This window comes from Marmota flaviventris, chromosome 16, assembly GCF_047511675.1.
Source record: "Marmota flaviventris isolate mMarFla1 chromosome 16, mMarFla1.hap1, whole genome shotgun sequence".
Lineage (NCBI taxonomy): Eukaryota > Metazoa > Chordata > Mammalia > Rodentia > Sciuridae > Marmota > Marmota flaviventris.
Genome location: NC_092513.1, coordinates 76,090,691 through 76,110,368, shown reverse-complemented (window position 1 = coordinate 76,110,368; position 19,678 = coordinate 76,090,691). Strand labels below are relative to the sequence as shown.

At 52.2% G+C, this 19,678-nt stretch overlaps 1 protein-coding gene across 10 annotated transcripts in view; it reads left to right on the top strand.

The window, feature by feature from the left end:
* The first annotated feature begins 272 nt into the window (after window positions 1-272).
* Window positions 273-19,678, top strand: part of Sema4d (semaphorin 4D) — a 114,089-nt gene continuing 94,683 nt past the window's right edge. For 3 of the 10 annotated variants that reach the window (XM_071602568.1, XM_071602569.1, XM_071602564.1), the window contains exon 1: window positions 12,693-12,791. The gene's annotated coding sequence lies outside the window, so the exon portion shown is untranslated. Of the gene's footprint in view, window positions 360-12,680; window positions 12,792-19,678 lie in introns of those variants that run through there. The other 7 variants (XM_027955412.2, XM_027955404.2, XM_071602572.1 and 4 more) reach the window with 4 other exon arrangements.

The window sequence follows — 19,678 nt, the reverse complement described above, 5'->3', positions numbered from 1 at the left end:
AAAAGGGGAGGGAGGGGAAGAGCGGTTGGGGGAGAGAGGAGAGGGGGGAGGAGGGAGAAAGGGGAGGGACGAGGGGGGAGGAGGGAGAAAGGGGAGGGACGAGGGGCGGGGAGGGAAGGCGGGAGGGCGAGGGGGCGGAGGCGGCGGGGCGCGGAGCGGGGGAGGGGCGTGCGCGCCCGCCCCGCGCCCTCCGTCCCCGCGCCGGCCTCCGCGCCCTCGCGCGCCGCAGCATCCCGCGCCGCCGGGCTGCCGACCGCCCCCTCCCCGAGCTCCTGGCCTCCGCCGCCGCCGCCATTCCTGGCGCCGAGCTCGCCGGGCCGGGCCCCGCCGAGCCGCCGCGGGCAGAACGCGCGCTCCAGGTAAGCTGCAGAACCGGTGCGGGAGGGCGGGCGCGCGGGGCCGGGCAGGTGCGCGGGGGCGGAGCGGCCCGCGGCGGAGCCCCCTCCCCGCGCCCCTGGGACCCCGGGCTCTTCCCTGGAGCGCCCTCCGTGGACCCCGGGCCCCTCCGGGAGCCCCCTCCCGGGATCTCTCGGACCCCCTGGGCTCCTTCCCGGGTTCCTCCCCGAGCCCTTCCCGGAACGCCACCGCGAGCCTCCTACCCCGACCCTTCGCCCAAACCCTGGGACCCCCAGGAGCCTTCCCCGGTTCCGGCCCGGCCCGGCGCGCAGGTGGCTCCCCCGGCGCGGGGGCGCGGGCGCGCTGCAGACCCGGACTGGGGAGGGGGCGGCGCGCTCGGCCAGGCCCCACGGCGCTCGGGCCGGCGGGGTCGAGTCCCGGGGTCAGGCGGGCTCCGTCAGGCCCGGCCGCGACCGGCAGAGCTCTGGGCCCCCGCCGCCGGCTTCTATTTCGGTCGCGGAGGCCGCGGCTTCTGTGCGCCGGATGCAGCGCCGCGCACTCAGACAGGTGGGGCAGGTCGGGCCGCAGCGGTCAGGTCTCCGCCGCGATGGCCGTGGGCACTGCAGGCCTCAGCTTCCTTTAGCATTGGGGCTGCGTTATTCTAGAACCGCACGGAACCGCCAGCGGTAGCCCAGGCTGCACCTGTTGCAGGCGCCTGGTGAACTGCATGAGAGGGGCTGGATCTGCTGGGGTTTTCCCCGTAAAAGCGGGTGAAGGAGGGTTGCCCGGACAGTTTTCCTTTTTTATTTATTAGATTTACCATTTCGGAGGGTGTTTGGGTGAATGGGAGTCGGTGGATGGACAGGTCACTTAAAATGAGGCCTGTATGGAGAGCCCGCCCCTCCTTTCTGGAACATTTTGCCACATGAAGTTATTCTGCTTTTGTTTTGAAAACCTCCCTGTGTTGGGCACATCCCAGGCCCGTGGGTGGCCAAGCCCTTCTGGACCTGGGGCCTGTGGCCAGCCATCTGACCCTGTTGTTGAGTCTTTTCAAGTCCACCAGGCGCCACCAAACGGAAGTTTCTTTTCCAGCGGGTGAAGTGACACCAGTGGCCTGTCACCTCATACGTGCCCCAGGCCTGGGGCCTTCCTGCCGGCTGCCCAGGCCAGGTTATTTAAGCAGGCAGCCCCTGCCAGCGCTTGGGGAAGATCTTGGTAGAGACGAGAATGGCCTGATTGTCACTTTGGTGCCTGTGCACATCATGTCTTGTTAGTTGTGGGTGGAGAAAAAGAAAGCAGCCCTGGGGGGGATGGGATGGGATGGTGAGGGGATGGTCCTGTGGATGTGAACTGTCCTCTCTCCCAGAAAGGTAGACCTTCAGACCCATAAGAGTGTCCATAGTCCATGCAGCTGGTAAGACAAAGAAATAAAGCTTCTTTGCCTGGATCCCTTTGCGCCTTGTTCTGAGATCTCAATCTGGCAGGGGAGTAGGGGACTCCTGTGGGGAGCAAACTGCCTCCCCTCCCAACCGCTCCCCTGTCTGCTCTCCAAAATAGAAGCATCCAGGCCCGCTATGGACGCCTGGCCAGCCCATCCTCTTGACTGGCGCACGCAGTCTGTTGAAAGTGCAGCCCTGGGGAGACCTCTCCCTTGGTGGCTGAGGTCTTGGCAGGTGGCGCCCTGCTCTGGGCCAAGGTTTGGGGTGCACACATTGACCATGCTGCCCCAGCTGCCCAGTGGGTCTGGGGCCCAGGAGATGCCCTTGGTGACATCATCCACTTGTGGATAGTCCAAGTGGATTGTCTGGTGCAGATGTTATCCAGAGCTCCTTTCTCCACACCAGGCAGGGTGTGTGTGGCCCATGCTTGGGAATGCATACTAATGGCTGGCCCGAGAGGAGGAGGGAGGAAATGTTGGCTGGTGCCAGCACAATAGCACGATCAATAATGCATTGGAAAGATCAATGGATTTCTCCATCCCTCCACTGTGCTTCTGAAGGGAGTCTGCCCAGAGAGGGCTGGGTGTGGCTGGGAGGGTGGCTGGGACCCTTGTTCCCCCTCGGGACAGTCACCACTGGTCCTGGGTTAGCTCTGCCAAGCCCTGGAAGAGAATTTGCTTCCTGATTGTCTTGTTCCCAGCAGCCTCCCCGCTAAGAATTTGCTTGGTTAAAGGGACTCTTGGATAGATGTGTTGACCGTGCAGTACCTCCACGTCCGCCAGCTCAGGCTGATGCGCCCTGTTCCCCCAGCTCAGGACTGACGCTGACCTGATAGCTGGCGGTCCTGGATCATCCCCGGGGACAAGGCTGCTGTTTGCGGTCCCCAGCTGGGGCCACTAGTGTTGAGTTCCTGGAGGAAGAATAGGGTGGGTGAGAGGGAAAGGTCAGAGGGGCCGGAGGAAGGTCTTCTTTCCCCTGGGCCTTGGTCTGTTGTCCTGGGTTAGCAAGTGTAGCTCGGGCAGGTGTGCCCCGTGCTGTCTCCGTCTAGGGCCATTGCTGCCCCTGGATGACTCAGGGCATAGCCCAAGAGATGGACTGGTTAGGGCAGGCTCTTTAGGGACAGGTTTTACTGGGGACTTTTGTGTGACTGCTGTCAAAAGGTAGTGCAGGAAAAGAGATTTGTGGGAGGGAATACCCTCTAACCCGGACGGAGGGGGGAGCCAGCGGCCTCCCCTGACGCCGGTTGGTGTTATTCGGTGCATCCATCGAGCAGATCAAGCCGTTTTCCTCTGTGGGGCTCCCTGACCCTCCCATTGCAAGAAACTAGCATTGCGTGGACAGCGAGAGTGTGATCGGCTTTGATCTGGAGCCTGGCTGCTTGGCCCTTTGGTTGGTGTGTGTTCTATTTTGTGAGAAGGGACAGTACATTCCCAATCAGGCCTGCTCTTGGCCACCCATTCTGAGTGTGTGTTAGGAGCTTTTGAATATTGACTTTGTCATTGTCATCTTTGTTAGCGCGTGTTTTTCTGGGGTCCAGGAGGGCCCAGCAGGCCACTGCCGCTGGCTCTCAACTTAGATCCTCTAGGGTTGGGCTTGGGTTCCTCAGGGTGTCCCTGGGTGAATGCGTGACCTCTTAACCCATTCAGACCATTCTGCACATTCTAGGGAGTCTTAGGGGTCCTGGTCCCACCCTTCTGGGCCCTGGTAATTGACCATAATGTCTCAGGTTCTTGAAGTACAGAGTCCCCACTTGTCCACGGGGACACCTTACAAGACCCCAGCAGATGCCTGAGACCATAGGTGATACCAGATTCCATAGATGCTACATTTTTTCCTCTACATACATCTCTATGATCAAGTTCTCCTTACAAATTAGGCACAGGAAGAGATGAACAACAATAATAATAAAATAGGGCGATTCTAACAATATACTGTAATAAACATTACATAATATTCATGAATTGTTTATGGAATTTTCCATTACTTTTGGATCATGGTGGATTGTGGGTAAAACTGAAAGCACAGAATGAAACCACAGATAAAGGGGCTCCACTGTACCTTCAAGGGTCTCCATACCCCTCGGATTCATGCTCTTCATGGAATTTTGCTGCTTTTCCCAGCCAGCGTTCAGTGGGAATGGATGAGAGTTGGGAGTCCAGAGACACAAGGCCCTGTCCTCTTGGAGTCCAGGTCTGGTGGAGGGACACCCTTGATTGTGTCTGAGCTTGGGAAGACGACGTGGGACCTGGTGGTCAGGGGGTGTCTGCTGGAGGACTGAGCGTGCTTCTCCAGGAGTGACCCCCAAACAGCAGCGTAGTGTCCATAGGAATTCATGGGAAATGCACGCAGCGGGGCCTGAGCTAGGGGTTCTGGGTGGGACCAGCAGTCTGCTTTATTGGGCCTGCAGGTGATGTTGAAGACCCACAGCACCAGGACACCTGCCCTCCGGAAGGGGGAGCCAGCATTGGGGTGGGTCAGGCCTCGGGGGCACCTGGTCTAGCTGCCTGGGGAGGGAGGTCCTATGCTGGCCACTGTGATCGGGATCCAGGGGCAGCATTGGAAGACTTCACCTGGCAGGTCAGATGAACCAGGCCCCTTCACTTCCTCAGCGTCCCTGGCCACTTCTGTGCCCTTGCAGCAGGACTGAGTGTTCCCCCCAGGGGCCAGCTGGCCCTGAGCCTCCCCCAGAATTCCCTCTGGCCCTTGGCCTCACTCCCCCCCCACTGCTGATGAGTTTAGGTTATTATAAATCAGATTTGTTTCTTCTAGATGTTCATGCTGAAAGCACACAGTGTCCATTGGTGGGATGTGTTCCCAGACCCCAGTGGATCCCTGGGGCCATGATTAGTCCCACACCCTATTTGGCCTATGTTTTTTCCTATGCATATATACTTAGGAGGAAGTTTAACCCACAAATTAGGCTCAGAAAGAGCCAAACATGACAAATAATAAAAATAGAGTAGTTATAACAATATATGGTGATAAAAGTGATGTGTATTTTCTCTCTCAAAATACCTTATTGAACTGTAGATCTTAGCAATCTCAGCGTAACTTTCTTCTTAAGTCTGGGATTTTCCTCTTTTTTAAAAAAATTTTTTTTTCATTGTAGATGGACAAAATATTTATTTATTTATTTTTTTAATGTGGTGCAGAGGATCGAACTCAGTGCCTCATGTGTGCGAGGCAAGTGCTCTACCATTGAGCCGCAACCCCAGCTCTGGGACTTTCATCTTCTTAGTTAAAAGAAGCATTTTATGACTTCTCTTTGGCCTATATAAGTTCCATATGTCATCACTTTTGTGATTTGGGGTCATCATGAAGTAAAATAAGGGGTATAGTACTGGAGTATTGTGATAGTCGATCTAATCACTAAGATAGCTACTAAGTGACTAATAGGTGGGTAGCATATACAGGGTAGATACTCTGGACAAAGTAATGGTTCATGTTCCAGGTGGGTGGGGTGGAACAGTGTGAGATTTCATCATGATGCTCAGAATGGTGTGTCCTTTAAACCCTAGGAATTGTTTATTTTCAATTTAATATTTTTAGAGCATGGTTGACTGTGGGTAACTGAAATTGCAGGAAAGGAAACTGGGATAAGGGGGAACTGCTGTATGTTTTATATTCTTTTGTGTCTAGTTTCTTTATTGCTGTGTAAGTCAGTACTTTGTATCTTTTTTTTAATTGCTGGATAGTAGTCTATTGTGTGGCTGTAACCAGGGCTTATTTATCCACTTATGGGTGGAGGGTTGAATTGTTTCCTATTAAAAGGTTATGAGCTAAAACTCCACAACAGAAGGACAAATAACCAATAAAACATGAGTAAACATGGTTCCAGGAAAGGAGTGCAGATGGCCCAAGACGCATGTGAAAAGATGCTTGGCCCATTTGTCACAAGAGAAATGCAAATCAGAGCCACCATAAGACGCCACTTCACACCTCACCAGCATGGGTTTAATAAGAAAAGGAAAACAGCACACGTCGATGGGGCTGTGGAAATCAGAACCGCATACGTTGCTGATGGGAATTGAAGTGGTACGATAGTGTTGCCAGACCGTTGGGAGGTTTCTCAAAAAGTTAAACATAGAGTTACCCTCTAACCCAGCAATCGCACTTCTACGTACATACCTAAAAGAGTTGGAAATGGACTCATACAGAACTTACGCCCCACAGTTCATCGTGGCACTATTCACAAAAAGCCAAAAGGTGGAAACAGCCCCATGTCCGTCCCTGGATGGACAGGTACGCAAAATGTGGTGTATTATTTAGCCATAAAAAGGAATGAGTTCCCGGTGCATGTTGCCATAGGGATCACATTTGAGGGCATCATGCTAAGTGAAAGTAGCCAGTTCCAATGACCACACAGTATATGATTCCATTTTTAGGGAATGTTATGAATAGGCAAATCCATAGGGACAGGGAGTGGGGAGGTGGAATGGGAGTAATTGCTGCGGGGTTTCCCTTTGAGTTGATGATAGTGTTTTGGAACACTTGATAGTAGCAGTGGTTGCAGAACCTTGTGCATGTGCTAGATGCTGCTGAATTGCATACTTTGAAATGTTAAAATTCATGTGTATTTTATTTACCACAGTGAAAAATGATACAAAAGTACTGTGAACATCCACAGGCAGATCTTAGTGGGTGCGTACATTTCCATTTCTCTTGGGAGCTCCCTAGGAGTGGAGTTGCAGGATCTTGTGTAAGTGCGTGGTTAGCGGTCCTGTCCTGCTGCGTTCCCTCCTGCGTGAGAGCTGCGGTTGGTTCTGATCTCCCATCCTTGCCAACGCTTGCTGCTGTCCGTCTTTTCATTTAGTCTGTTCTGGTGGGATTTTCTCATTGCTTCTCCATTGAGGTTTTAGTTGTGCATTTTCTCATGCGCTCATTAGTTGGGAATGTTTTTCTGGGAAGTCTTGGGTCAGACTGTGGCACACTTTTTCACTGGGTCATTTGGATCTGAGTGGTGAGAGTTCTTTACCTATTCACGTGCTTTGTCAGACATTTGCATTTCAGGTATTCTCTGTTAATCTGTGTCCTGCCCTCCTGCCTCATCAACGACATCTTTCAGAGGGCAGGCCTTGACGTTTTGATTAAAGACCAGTTGTTTTCATGGTTCATGCGTTTGGTTTCCTATTTGAAGAAATCTTTGCCTAACCTCTGGTCATCGAGATTTTTGCCTGTGTGTCCCTCTGGGAATGTTATGGTTTCAGCTTGTATGTTTGAGTCTATTCTCCATCTCAAATCGCTTTTTAACTAGGAGCTAAGAATCAGGTTCATCGTCTAGCGGGTATCCAGTTGTTCTAGTGCCATTTGTTCAAATAAACCTGTTCCATCCGCGTCTGCCTTAAAGCATCTCGGCATCCACCTTGGAGAGTCGTTGGTGATACCCGTGTGGCTCGGTTTCCGGATTCTCTTCTGTTCTCTGTGCCTCATTATTCCCCATAGGGCCAGGGACCCTGTTGGACTCCTGACTCTTCCTTTGTAATGACTCTTTTGAGTTAGGTCGTGGGACAGTTTCCCATCCTTTGCAAAACTGTGTTGTCCATTCCAGATCCTTCCGTTTCCCCCTGAACTGGGAATGTCTTGTCAGTTCTTTACAGAAGGCCTGCTTGGATTTTGACCGGAGTCACATTAATGCCTCAAGTCCATTTTGGGGGAAATGGACATTGGGCAGTTTTCCAATCCCTGGACCATTGAGCCCGGCACATCTGTCTTATTTTCCTCTCCCGGGGTTTCCCTTAGCACTGTCTGGTGGTTCGACTGTGCAGGTCTGGTGCACATCCTACCACATTTTATTCTTCGTATTTTTTGAATGTTATTTTAAATGGACTTTTTTGAAAGAGTTTTTCCATGTGCTCATGACTGGTGTGTAGAAATCCATTTATTGTTGATCCTCTGGACCTTCCAAACTTCCAAACCCACTTGAGTTGCTTTTCTGTATTCCCTGAAGGTTTTCCACGCCCATAATCCTGCCTGGGATGAATCGTTCCTTTCTCTCTCTTTCTTTCCAGTGGGAATGCTTTTTCCTCCTCCTTCTCCTCTTGTTTGTTTGTGGGTTTGTTTTTCCTGGACTGTGTGGGACTTCAGAACAGAGTTTGCCAAAAGTGGTGAGAGTGGACATCCTTCCCTCTTCTCCACCTCAGGCAGAAAGAATTGATTTATTCATTCATTTTTTTCTTTTTTTTGGTCAACTGTGGTGTGAAGTGAGGATTTCACCTAGATGCCTTTTATGAGGTTGAGGAAGTTTTAAGTTTGCTGAGACTTTTTATCATGAATAGATGCTGAGTTTCATCTTATGCTTTTTCCGTATTTACTGAAATGATTATATGGTTTTTTTTTTCTTATTTTGTCTGTAAATACAGTGAATCACATTGACTGTCCCCCTCTTTGGTACTAGGGATTGAACCCAGGGCCTCTACCCTGAGCTGCATCCCCAGCCCTGTCTGTTTTCATTTTGAGCTGGGGTCTTGTGGCCCAGGCAGCCTCCTGGGCAGCTGGGACTGCAGGTGAGGGGCCGCTCCTTCCCATCCTGTGGGTTTGGATAAATGTGAGAATTGTGTCGCCATCAACAAATCAAGATAGGGGAATTTTGCAAAAAGTGTTTTCAAAAAGTGCTCTTGGGCCTCTTTGAAGTCAGTTCTTTTCCTCCAGTTTGGGCAAGCCGGGCTCATTTCTGTCCGTAGAGACTTTTCTAGAATGTCACGTGGGTGGACTTGTGCAGATGTGGCTTCTTTCTCAGCATACTTATCTGGGCAGACGCTGAAGCGATGGGGTCCATGTTCAGAGTGGCTCTAGCACTTCCCAGTGGTGGCTTGGATATGGGACGAGGCATGCTGTCCGTATGTGGCTTGCCTGACATGCAGCGCGTGGTGACGTGGGTGAGGGCGCTCAGCGGGTTTCCACATGCAGGCGCCCTTTGGCGTAGAAATTTTATTCCTCCTCAACAATCGTGGAAGCAAGAAGCAGGAAAAGGGTGTCTTTCCCAGTTGATAGGCAGAAAGTCCAGGTGTGGACTGAGCGAGGGTCAGGGAGGACGTGGTGTCGTGACCTAGTCAACAGGTGGGACGGGAACTAGCAGGGCACACCAGGTGAGACCAGTCCACGAAGCAGCACCTGCGAGGCCCCTGGACCGTCCTGTGCCAGTCGGAGGTGTGGTCCGTGGGGGCCCCCGGTTGCTTCTTGGTTGTCAGATTCAGATCACACACACACACAGCCCACACACCAGATGTGTGTCACACAGAACATACACACCACGCAACACCCCACAGTTCACCACTACTACACACACAAACACCACACGTGGCGTTTACCACGCCATATACATAGACACACCGCAACACACACGAGTGTTCATCTGCACACACTGTACGCTCCTAAACCCCACACCACACACACCACACTGTAGACAGACCTACCAAACACGGATACCATACACGGCACACAGCCCCACACCAGCCCTTTCACAGTGTACACACATCACACACAGAAACACACAACCCGCCATGCAGCACACACTGCTCACACCTCTGCGTCCTGCACATGCGCTCAGGCCACACGCACCACGTGTACTCTGCACTCAGGTGCATCCCCAGCACCCCAGTGCACATGCCCCCTTCTCACACGTATGACACACGCACAAGTGCATAATACCACTGGGATACACCTAGCACATGCGTACCACATGTCACGCACACCTAGCACGCATACACGCACATAAGTACACAGAATACGCACACTCACTCTCATGTGGCGTGTCCGGGGAGTCCTGGCACCCTTGCCAGCCGTGACACACCAGCTTGTTGGCAGAGTGGGTGGTGTCTGACAGCATGCTGTGCTTTAAAGGGCACGTCGTGAGGAGCCAGCCAGCGGCACCTGCTTCCCCCACACATCGGGAGGCGGGAGTGAGCCGGTGTGGGGGCCATGAGAGGAGGTGGGCCTGGCATGTGCCATGGGAAGTCCCCTCCGAGGCCCCGGTGTCCTTCGAGGCCTGTTAATGGACGGGCCTGGGGTTGACCAGAAGCCCCTCTGTAAGTGGGGTCGACCCAGTGATTCCTGGGGGGGGGTGGCTTCAGGGTGAGGAGGTGACGTGACTCCTTTCATATCCCTTCTTGGCAAAGTTTGTGTTAGGACACATGAAATTCAGTGTCTCTAAACCAGACATCAGAGAGGTTCCAGTGCGGGCACAGAATTGCTGAGACGTTTTTTATTAGAATGTGAAAACTTTGAGCCAGTCAGAAAGCCTGGCTGTGAAGGTGGCTGAGGCTTTCAGACCCTGACGGTGACCCACGAGCACCTTTGCACATGCACACTCCCCACACTCACATTGGCACACTCGCTCGCACACACTGCAACCAAAGTTTTGTTGCTCACAGTCACCCTTATCTGAAGAGGATGCACTTTTGTATTTTTACTCAGTTGCATCAAAAAATAAAATTAAAAAACCCCACTGTTTGTACTCCAGTTGAAAACTACTGAGCCCATGTGACACCTGGCTCTGAGCGCTGAGTGGACATTTTATAATTGTGCCTTGGAGTGAGCATCGGGAGCCGAGCCGTGCCTTGTGCCCTTTGCATGTGGGCTGACCTTTCCCTGTGGCTCCTTCTCCCTTTGCCTTCCTCCATCGCTGGCTCCTCCTGGGTTCCTGGGGCCGAGCCTCAGCACAGTGTCTGAGCCGTGTGCTGCCTGCTGCCGCGGGGCCGGGTTTGGACTGCACACAGGGCAGGAAACTGGGTCAGAGCAAAGCCCTTGAGCAGGCGGAATTGGATAGCTGTGTGTGTTTGAAAACCCGGGGCAGCCCAAGGCTCGGGTTTCAAGCCAGGACTCCTGTGAAGCCACTCGGCTTCCGCTGGCTGCCCCTGTGTGCCGCAGCCTCCTCCCGACGTCGGTGGGGATGGGTCTCTCTGGGTGGGTCCCACAGTCCGCAGGCCCATCCGCAGGATCTCTGTCTAGGAGGGCTTGGTTTTTGCCAGCTCAGCAAAACCAGGCAGAGAGAGTGTGATCTTTAATGTAGATTCCAATCACAGAAGGGCCTGCAGGACAAGCCTCTGGGGAGTTGGAGATCCCCGTTTATTTACGGGGACCTGCTCGGTGACTCTGCGAGCTGGGGCGCAGGGCTTATGTCAGCTGGCGAGACTGTCCTGTGTGAGGAGCGCGTTCATTTCTGCAGGAGACATGGAAGTCTCTGCTCAGACATCTCGCTGCAGAGATGAAGCACAGAGAGCTCAAACACGCTCTCTCACATCCTCCCTGCAGAGAGGAGACCCGCAGGAGCCCGTGTCAGCATTCTCAAAAATAAGCGTCGATGTCATTCGGAGGCTCTGCCCGGAGGTTGTGTGTCAGCACTGTCAGAAGCATTGGCCGGCCCTTTTGCGGTGGCTGCGGACAGTCTCCCAAACATAGCTGCATTTATACTCCGGAGGCTGTGAGTCCTTTCTTGCTGGTGTCATCCTCTCCCACCTGCTGGGCTGGGGACCTCTTGGTTGCTCTAGGAAGCAGAGCGTGGCTCCTGCTATGCAGAAGACATTTCTCGCCGAGTGCTTTTTGCAGGCTTGGCGGGGTGAGTGGCGTGGGCGTGTCCCCGTGGAGCTGGCCTCTTGATGCTGGGGATAATGCCCTGCACCTGTGGCCTCCTTGTCTTTGGATTCTGATGCTTCACAGCAGAGGTGACATCAAAGGCAGATTTGGGGGTCCAAGGTTGTGGCCTTCTGGTTGTCTTCTGCCAGGTGGGGCGCGGCTGCTTCTCGGCCAATCTGAGATGTGCATGCTCTGGGTACATGTCCCAGGAGAGCAGCAGAAACCAAGACAGCCAGCAGGCACTGGTGTCCACTGGGTGCTGTGGTTGTCCTGAGCTCGTAGGAGCTGGGGTCCCTGACCTGAGAGGGGCCACGTGGCTTCTGGCTGCCTGCCTCCCCAGTGGCCTGAGTCTGCTGGGTTTCCAGAGCTTTGCAGTGGGGTCACTTTGAGCTAGGAGGCCTCCCCTAGCTTCCTGTCCTGTCGTGGAGTCCAGGACAGGTCAGAAACCTGAGACAGCAGGATGGTATAGAAACGCTCTTGCAATATTCCAGGCATCCCCCCCTTTTCATGTCCTCTCCTTTCTTCACGCTGAGATGTCTGCAGAATCCCGCGGAATGCATCTGGTCTCGGTGTACACCTGGCACTTGACACTCAGAGACCAGCGTGGGGTGTCCAGCACCGGGGCACGCCCCGCCAGCCCCTTGCCCCTCATCGCCTGCCACCAACCCTCCAGCTGATCACAGCAGTGTTCGCCGTGGCCGGTTTAGCTCTGTGCACGTGGGAGCCTGCAGCATGTCCTCCCACGTGCCGCTCGGTCTCTGAGTATGACATTCGGCTCCCAAAGGGCTTTTTCTTAGTTTGCTACCTAGTACGTGTTGACCGTCCCTGATCCCAAATCCGAAATGCTCCAAAATCTGCAACATTTTGAGTTTCAACCTGTTGCCTCGACTGGAAAATCGCACACCATGAAGCTTTCGTGCACAAGGTTATTTGAGATGTCGTCCAAAGTCACCTTCAGGCTCCTTGTTACAGGGTGTATGTGAGACAGGTGGATTCCGTGCTCAGACTTGGGTCTCATTAGGCATGTGCAGATATTCCAAAATTAAATTAAAAAAAAAGAAAAGAAAAGAAACGTGAAGCACTTCTGGTCCCAAGCTGTGACGCGGTTTAGATATGAAGTGTCCCCCAAAAGCTCACGTATGAGACAGCGCAGGACGGTTTGGGGGAGAAATGACTGGGTTGTAGTCTTATTAATCAGTGAAATGATCCCTGACGGGATTAACCGAGTGGTGACTGGAGGCAGGTGGGGTGTAGCTGCAGGAAGTGGCTCGTTGGGGGCGTGGCCACGGGGGACGTATTTTGTATCTGGAGAGTGGAGCCCCTCTCTGCTTCCTGATCACCAGGTGAGCTTCTTCCCTCTGTCACACTCTTCTGCCATGATGCTCTGCCTCACCTCGAGCCCCGAGGAGTCGAACCGGCCTCCTATGGATTAAGACCTCTGAAACGGTGAGCCCTCAAACTTTGCCTCCCGGAGGTTTTGCCAACCTCCTTTGTTGTGGTTGGGTCTTTTAGTCGCAGGAGGGAAACAGGTGACTGAAACACAAGCTCTTGGAGCAAGGGAGACTAAACCTGCATCCCATCCTGTGGGTCTGCGACAGCCTGTGCACGTTTATGTGCGGCAGACACACACACACACACACGCACACACGCACGCACCCGTGCTGTTTAGATTCCTGTTCGGGGCCGATACGAGGGAGGCTCTGGGTGTCTGGCACACACCAGGCGGTTTCCGTCTCTGATCCTTTGGGGACGGCAGGGGCTCTCCGGGTTTCATGGCTCAGCTTGTGATCAGGTGTTCCTCAGCTTGTGACCGCATCACCGCAGTCCCTGCCCCATCCCTTGGCTGACCCCTCTTTGTCTTTCCGTCCTTCATGTCTCTTCGGGGGACACTTGTCATTGGGGACACTTGGCCCACCTGGGCATTTCAAGACCCTTCACTGGGTCACGTCTGCAGAAGACCCTTTCTGTACCTGAGGTCGCAGCCATGGGTGGTGGTGGTCCTGCCCCTTCAGTCCCCTCCAGCACAGGAAGAGACAGTTGGAACCCTCTCTGCTGCTGGGGCCTGGCGGGTGGCCCCGGTGGGTGGGGACGCAGGCTGGCAGGGTGTCAGGCAGGCCCCTTCTCTGGGTTGTGGAGACAGAGCTTTATCAGCAGGAAGATGGAAACTGTGGATGCTCTTTGCACTTGTGGGAAGCCGTGGAAACGGTGGCCCGTTGACTCAGAGGGGAAACAGGAAAGAAAGGAGCCCTCTTTGCGGCTCCCTGTCAGTTTCTCCATCGGGGTGGGCTGGGCTGGGCTGGGCCTCTCCGCTGTGTCTCCACAAAAGTATGAGTTGGATCTTGAGTGGGACAGGAAGTGAGATGTGCTGACTCACTTTTTCTTTATTCTAATGGCATTTTTATTGTTTAGAAAATGGAGAAAGAAAGCCAAGAGCTTCCTCCCTGTGCTGGGCCGGTGCGTTGACAGCTAGCCTTCTGGGTGTTTGTGTGTGTGCCATTCTCAGAGGCTCAGCAGTGCACGGTCCCACAAGTGTGTGTGCACACACAGCCCGGCCACAGAGCTGTGGTCACGTGGTGTGGGATTCTGCAGCTTGCTGTATTCGCTTTACGCCTGGATTCCATGCTCTGGGCCGTGCCTGGCCCTGGGAGGGCCTGCACCCCGTGCCCTCCAGCCCCTCTCGGTGTCCCCAGGCGGCCACACCCCTCACCATTTTTCTGGGTGCAGGTCGCTTTTATTTGGGCGTGGTCAGCTTGGCTGGCCTGGCCTGGCCACCTGCCCAGGGGGTGTGTGATAATGGCCCCTGTAATGGTGTCAGTAGTAGCAGGGGCGTGCACGCGTGTGCATGCATATTCATGTGTGAGTATGTTTTTGTGACTGTGCACATGTGACCCCCCTGCCTGCACGTGTGCGCACACACATCCGGTCCCCAGTGCGCAGCCAGCTAGGAGTCTGCATTCTGGAAGGTTCTCCTGGACTCAGAGCTCCTGCTCGTTAGGCAGCAGCTATTTTATTTTTCAGAAATCTAAACTGTATTTTTAGCCAAAAGATGAAAAGCCACCCTCACTCCTCCCTGTGCCCCTCATTTGTCTAGAACGATGGCGGGAGCGGGGGAGGGGTAGCGTCCACGGGGTGTCACAGGTCTCTGGCGTGTTTCTCTGGGAGTTGGCTCCACGGTCCCAGCCAGATGCTACGTGGGTGCCTGGATTGTTCACGGGCACAGCCTTCTGTGGGGCACTCCGTCCTCAGCACTGCCTGGGACGTCCCTGCATGGTCTGGTGAAGAGGAGGGCACAGGTCTGGGACCTTTGGAAGCCAGAGTTGATTTTATTTATTTTTAAAATTTTGTTTTTAAGTTGTAGATGGACACAGTACCTTTATTTATTACTACGTGGTGCTGAGGATCGAGCCCAGTGCCTCCCAGCCTCTCTGAGGCTGAATTCTCTCCTCTTTGAGGGAGGCCAGTTCTGTTCTTTCTGTAGGCCTTCAACTGATCAGATGTGGCCCACCCGCATTGTGGAGGGTCACAGACTTTGTTCATTGTCTCGACTTAAAAAATTTAATCTCGTTCCAAAAAACACCTTCCTGGAACGATCAGGAATAATGTTTGGCCAAACGTTTGGGCACCATGGCCCAAACATTAATCATCACTGGTCAACACTCCCAGGTGCCTGGGCCCCATGACCTGATGTGTCTTACAGAGAAGCACAGGCGTTTCCTGGGGGTAGAGGAACCAGGGGTTGACTGTTCGTGGAAATCTGTCCCAGGAGCAGGCAGGGCTTGTCGGTCATCCCCACCGTGATCTGAGTGGCATCGGCGTTGACGAAGGCTGGCGTTTCTTGCATTCTGGTGGCTGCTGGAAGTGGGGCCCACACCTCGGCTGACCTCCTGCTGAACTGGGACTGCTGTTTCGTGCCTGTCACTCTGGTCCCATATTTAGGCACAAGGAGCTAGCTCCTTAGGCACCTGTGGAGTGATTGCTGGTGTCTTGCGCCCTGTTGGCCTGTCTTCCTGCTCGTGCGGTGGCGCTCAGCCACACTGCAGGCCCTGGCGCTCTGCTCCCTGAGATTCCCTCCTCCTGGGGAAGTGGACTCCAGCAAGTGGTGGCCTTGGGATCATGTCCCTCCCCTCTGTGAGCTTCGGAAGTTGGTCTCCGGGGCTCTTATCAGCCCTCTGTGTCAGACTGTTAATTTGACATAAATAACCCCCTGGCACCGGGAAAGGCACAGCGTGGCCTCCTGATGGTCTGGGCAGGGGCTGCCCAGTGGATCTGGAGAGCAGAGCAGAGGGGCAGGGAGGCCCCCAGGGTGGCCACGAGGTTCCTCTCTTCCCCTTCCATCCACTGTGATGTTGGAGCCGAATGGACGATGGATGGGCAGGGGAGAGGATGGAGCTGCCCAGAGCCACGTGCTGACGGCTGGCCGGGTGGTCAGGCAGTGTCTGGGGCCCCGTGACAGGGCTGTCACCTGTGCAAGTGGGCTGACAGGAGCAGGCTTTGTGCATGGCCTGGCAGTGGGTCGTTGTGCTCCACGTCCTGCCTGAGGCTCAGAGAGTGGATGCCACGAGGGCCTTGGGGCCCCCGTGGCCCATCCTTATCCCCCGGGTGTGTGGGGGCACGGGCCTCAGCACACCAGCCTCGAGGACTTCCTGCCAAGCCTCATCTCATGTTTCTCAGAAAGCCAGGCCTTTCCAGGTAGCTGGGGACATGCTGGGGTTTGTGGCCGGCCTGCCTCTGTCTGCAGGTTCTTCCTGAAGGGCTGGCACCTGGCCCCCAGAGCTTCCCCGGGGGGCTGTGCCCGGTGACCTTCAGCCTGTGTGGCAGAGTTAGGCGGGACTGCGGCTCCTCTCCCTCCAGGTCCTGAAGCGAGGGCTGCTGTTCTTGGAAGCGCTTTCTGCTATTTTCCAAGGCAGGACAACTGTCACTTAAAACCAGAATCTTCCGTTTTGACCTCATCTCGGCCTTTGACTGCAGAAGGGCTGAGCAGGAGGATGTGGGCTGAGGTGACTGTCCTGCCTGGCTTGCTTCTCCTCTCTGAAGGTCAGCAGGAGCCTGGGAGCGCAGGCCTGCCCTCCGCCAGCAGGATCTGGTAATCATCACACCTGGAAAAGGCGATCAAGTGCACCCATTGCAAGGATAATGAGACACAGGTTCTGAACCCACAGGTCCCACAGGTAACTCAGTGCTTCTAACCATAGAGGAAGGGAGAGAAATTACTTGAAGCACAATTTACGTAGATTATTTACTGGGTTCCTGCATCTGGGTATACAAAGAGGGATGGCTGGAAACCAGGAGCACAGAGACAGACGTAAGGATCCGTTTATGTGCCCAGCACAATCTCTGGATGCTCTTCTTTGGATTGAGATGCTAGTGCTTTCATAGCCCCAGCCTCAGACCCGGAGTTTAAGTGGAGGTGACTCACTGATGGCTGCCTGGGGTACACAGAGTGGGGAGTGAGTCAGGCCGTGTTTATCCCCAGGGTTTACTGTGCCAGGTGAATCTAGAATCTGCATTTGCACTTGGACATCTTTGGAGCGAGGTTTCTTGGCAACCAGGGGTGGGGAGGAGCTCCCTGTGAGGGGGAAGGGACCCTTCAGGCCCCGTTGGAATCCAGAATAATAACCACGGTGAGTGCAGTAAGTCCCGCCGCCCTGGGGAGCACCCCATTTCTCTGGGTGGTCCAGCCTGAGGAAACGTGTCCCACCTTCTGTAACTGAGCGACTGGTCTGGAGTCTCTCTAGCTCTCTGGTTGTCCAAGTTCATTTCCTGTTGAAGGTTCTGGTCTGTTCAAAGTGCAGTACCTGCAAAGGGAGCCCTTGAAGATCCCCCAGTGGGTGCCTGAAACCATGGCTAGTACCCAGCCCTGCTCATATTGGTTTTTTCCTATATGTACATACCTGTGATAAAGTGCAATTTGTAAATTAGGCCCAGGAAGATACATTAATGACAATAACTAGTAATAACATAGAACAATCATAACAATATACTGTAGTCAAAGTTATGTGAATGTGATGTTTCTCTGAAAGTACTGTTTTGTACATCTCTCGGCAGGTGACCTTTTTGCTTTCCTTGGGTTTAGTTTTATACACATATTTTAACCTTTTTATTTAACGGAAGCACTTGACAACTTCTCTTTGGCATAAGAATTGCTAGCATCACCACTCCTGTGCTTCAAAGTCATTAATAAGTAAAATAAGGGCTGATTGAATGCAAGCACTGTGATGTGGAGACACTCTGATAACCAAAATGACTACTTTTGTAACTGACTAAAAGCAGAAGTTCTCTTTTTTTTTTTACGTAAGTGACTATTGGGTGGGTAGCATACGCAGTGCAGATACACTGGACAAAGAAATGATTCACACCTGAGATGGGACAGAAAGGATGGTGTGAGGTTTCATCATGCCATGAAAAATGGTTCATAATCTGAATCTTAAGAATCGTTTATTTCTGGAATTTTCTATCAATATTTTTGGATCTGGTTGACGGAAAGTGAAGAAAGCAAATTTCTGATAAGGGGAGTCTAGTGCATGACTAAAAATGCAAGCTGCTTGTTCAGGCCTGGGATATATTTTTATTACTTTTTGGTTGCTTCTGTCTCGGTGGCAAGGAAAAAGCATTATTATTATTTATTATTATTTTTTAAGGCAAAAAGATTGGACAGATTGGCCGGAGGTTTCTGTTTCCTGTGTGATTGACAGGATTGAAAGCTCCTGTCCTGTGTGTACCTGAGCCATGAGCACGACGTGCATAAAGCGTGCACATAAACCGCTGCTGATGGGGGCGGGGGGACTTTAGCTTTTTGCATTTTGCATTTTGAGCTCTATTTTATTTTACACATATAGAATTTTGTAGATCTACTTTTCTGATAAAGAAATAAGGCTGTGTTTTTACTGTGGCCAAATATACATAGCAGACTTGCCATCTTAATTGTGTTTAGTGTCCAGTTCACTTGTACCAAGTGCGTTCACCCCGCCACCCTCCTCCTCCTCCTCCAGAACTCTTCCCTCTTCCCACGCTGAAGCTGGTTCCCATTAAATAGCTCCCCATCGCCCTCTCCTGCCCCAGCACCCCTCCCAGCCCTCCACTGCCATAGTTTTGACTGTATTCCAAATAATTGGAATCATAGAGTATTCGTCCTTTTGTGACCAACTGAAAAAAAAGGTCTTTTTTTTAACGTTGTCATTTGTTAATTGAACTTATTTTCCATAATATTGGCACAACTGTATGAGGAGGCACAGCTGGAAATAGCCCCTGTTTCTCAGGGAACTTAGATTCTAGTGAGGAGCAGTCAGTTGAGTTTATTTTCTTCTCATTTTAACCAAAACGTTCATCCTTAGGTTTTGGTTGACTCATGTCCCCTTTTGTAAGTGCAGTTATAAGACAACCCAGATTAATTTTTATTAAATAGTCAGATGTAATCAAGCCACATAAAAGGCCTTTTGGTAAATGAACCTGATTTGGGTCAGTCTGGTAGCACAGATTAAGAAGTGGCTCCTTATTGTTTCTGAGTACATTAAGAAAATTAAGGGGCTGGGATGTGGCTCAAGCGGTAGTGTGCTCGCCTGGCATGCGTGCGGCCCGGGTTCGATCCTCCGCACCGCATACAAACAAGGATGTTGTGTCCGCCAAAAACTAAAAAAATAAATATTAAAAAAAAAAGAAGAGAGGTGGGAGGGAAAGGGAGAGAGAAGGGAAAATGCATGGAAATGGAAGGAGACCCTCAGAGGTATACAAAAGTACATACAAGAGGAAGTGAGGGGAAGGGGAAAAATAATACAAGGGGGACAAACGAATGTCAGTAAAGGGGGCAGAGAGAGAAGAGGGGAGGGGAGGGGAGGGGAGGGGAGGGGGGATAGTAGAGGATAGGAAAGACAGCAGAATACAACAGACACTAGTATGGCAATATGTAAATCAATGGATGTGTAACTGACGTGATTCTGCAATCTGTATATGGGGTAAAAATGGGAGCTCATAACCCACTTGAATCAAATTGTGAAATATGATATATCAAGAACTATGTAATGTTTTGAACAGCCAACAATAAAAAATTTAAAAAAAAAAAAAAACAAAAAAAAAAAAAAAAAATAAAAAAATAAAAAAAAAAGAAAATTAAGACTTGACTTTTGATAAGTATATACACACGTATTGAGTAGAGTTAGGTAGTTAAATATACTGTAAGTTATTTTTCCCTTTTGTGCATATAACATGCTAATGAAATCATATAAAAGGTGATTTTACACTTTAAAGGAAAAAACATTGACAGGTGTATCTTTAAAAAAAAAACACCACCAGTTTTAATGTAAGATTCTATTATTATGACTTTCATCCCAGGTGAAATT